The sequence below is a fragment of the Chaetura pelagica genome, unplaced genomic scaffold (genome assembly GCF_000747805.2).
Source record: "Chaetura pelagica isolate M959 unplaced genomic scaffold, ChaPel_1.0 scaffold10, whole genome shotgun sequence".
Lineage (NCBI taxonomy): Eukaryota > Metazoa > Chordata > Aves > Apodiformes > Apodidae > Chaetura > Chaetura pelagica.
Genome location: NW_009952263.1, coordinates 10,465,546 through 10,468,426, shown reverse-complemented (window position 1 = coordinate 10,468,426; position 2,881 = coordinate 10,465,546).

The window sequence follows — 2,881 nt, the reverse complement described above, 5'->3', positions numbered from 1 at the left end:
CAGCAGGAACTGTTCAGTTTCTGTCACTCCTGCATATGGTATGGACCGACTTAAAAAATATCTATAACTGGAGCTCTGAACACCTGAACTTCAATAAAGGGCAACTGTCAAAACACTCTAGGTTTATTGAGGCCTAATATCCTAAATTATTCCTTTGCACAGCAAAATATCTTTGTTTATGCATTGTAGCGCACAAGTCTTCCTAGAAGGAACTTGGGTAAGATGAGCTGATGTTCTGTCTCTGTCTTTTTAGCGCCTTGACTCTGTATGTTGCTATTTACTGTCAGCTCCGGAATCCTGCAATTTTGTGGGTTCATTTTAGTGTCCAATACCAGGTGAGGGATGCACTTTGCTCCCCTGGCATTGTAATGCTGTAGCTGAGGATAAAAGGTATAACATCTGCAAGTGTTTTGATGAATCAGATCACCTACAGATTTTTTGTTATTTAAAAAATATAAACATTTAAAAAGAACAACAATTCAAACTTTAATTTAAAAAAATCAAGTTAATTAAAATCATTTGGACAGTGTGATAGATAAATTATCAGAGAAACTGCAACATACAGAAAAGATTCAGGACCCAGAGTCTGGCAATTTCTTTTAAATTTCACACATGTCGAGATGACAAACAGATGGCACAGTTAGGAAAATCTAGAAGGCAAAATATAGCCCCCATGTCACTTTAATGATGCCTCTGCTTATCACAGCCTATATTTTAGATCAACTTATAAAGTATTTCTCTAAATCATAAAACTCTCTTGAGCTCTATTTTCTAAAGACAAACTGGTCTGTAAAGATGCATCAGTCAAGCAGAAGATTAATTCCTGTTGTACCGAGTTGTTGTTTTTGGCACAGAAGTCAATATTTATAAGACAGAAAGCAGCTGTAGCACGCAAGTTAGCATAGTGCATAAATCTTTGCAGCAGGTTGCAGCAAGCTGATGATGCTATCCACAGGTAACACGATGGAAACGCTGCCACAACAGAGCCTTCCTAATGGTGGTCATCCATTTACCAGTGTGAGCCATGCTAATGAGGTCACACTGATTCACTTCGTGTCATTTCCCCTTCGGAAGCAATCAGCCCAAATATAAACCAGTAATACATTAGAAGAGGTGACCCCACGCAGCAGCTCTGTAAAGAGTGAGCTGTTTGTATAGGACTCCCAGCCAGATCCAAGCTTGCCTGGAGCAATAGGATGTGCAGATACTGACAACAGGGCCTGAGAAGCAGATTGACCCCCAGGCCCTCTCGAAAGCTGGCTGAGGCAAAGCTCTGCCCTGTGGTTCCTCCCGCCTCTCATCGCCCACCACATCGGCCGTGGGGCAGCGGGGAAGGCAGGGGGTTAACGCTCCATTTTCCTTCTGCTGATTGAAGCTTTTACCTCCCGTTTAGCAATGCCAGACCCCACGGTGGCAGCTTTGGGGTAGGTAGCAGAGGGATCAGGGCACGGCACTTCCAGGGGCTGTGGCAGATGTGGTCCTGCCTCCCTCACTGGGGGACAAGGGGCTTGTCCTCTGACAGACACACTGCCCCCCTCCCCACCCCCTTCCCCATCTCTTCACCTCTTTTGACTCACTGTACCAGCAGCTTAACCACTGGAGGCTGGGGGGAGTGTTGCTAACCACTCTCTTTTGGGGTTGGTTTGTTTTTTTCAGAAGATAGGACATGATGTGAAGCCCATTGAAGCCCTTCCTTGCAAAGGGTTTCTCAGCAGTGCCACAGCTCGTGGGTCTGACCAAGGGCTTGGCAGGGACCATGCAGCACTGCACTCCCCCTCAGTGCTAAGCTATGCCTCTGGGGCAAAAAGGCACCCATCCTCCCTCTCCTCCCCATCAGAGAGCTGGTATGATCAGCAGCAGGGTCAGGGCACCAAGGCTGGTGGCAAAATGGCTTGGAAAAGCCCCTTGTCTCCCCATCCTCAGCTTCCACCTCTCCAACCTGGCCATCGCTCCCTTCCATGGCACACAACGAGCTCCACAGAGGAGAGGCTAGAGCTGATCTAATTCGTGATGTGCAAGGTTATACATATTTTCTGCATCCCTATCAGCCTTTTTCCCTGTGCTGAAACTGAGGATATCAAATCCCTTGCTACAGCATTATCTCTAAGACTAGATGTGAAGGTAGTTCAACCTGGAAAGGTGCACAGGTATTTCTGTCCCTTCTTGAGAACCTTGTCACACGAAATGTTTGTCTCTGCTCACACAAGTTCAGTTACTCATATACAAGACCACATGCAGTCTCAAGCCCATGGCTTTCTCTCTAGCCACTGCTGCACTCATTCTGACACTTCCAGCCTCACCTGACCAAATTACATGTGGGTTTAGCAAAGATGTTTGAAATTTAATGTCAAATAGATGCAGATTGAGCCCACATAGGAAGCAGGAAATACAATAGAAATGTGCAAGTCCATTATATGAATTTATCAGTGTACATTCTGCATGCTTTATAAATTTCACTAGCATGGTCATCTGTTTTCATTCCTAGAAGAGAAAAAGCTAGCAAATATGAATTTCTTGAAATAGGCGGCAGAAAGAGATTGACTTGAAATAAACAAAATAGTTGAAATTAAATTTTCTTGGCAAGATATGCTCGTGTTGTTCATCAAATAAATGTACATTATGTCCTGCACTGTTACTCAGCTGTGATCCCATAATGTGTTCTCTGCATCCTGTCAGACATACGATCCTTTGTCCCATAATAGACCGAACTATCTCACAACCAGCTGAGCTCAGGGTCATCCCAGGGTCAGGCTGGTTAAAGATGGCTGTCAGTTCACTGCCTGGCTCACAGGCGCACTTTAAATCACCTTTATCTTACTTGTGCTGATGCTTTCCAGCCACTGCTGTAACAGGAGCTGTAGTGTCTATGAACAATGTAGGG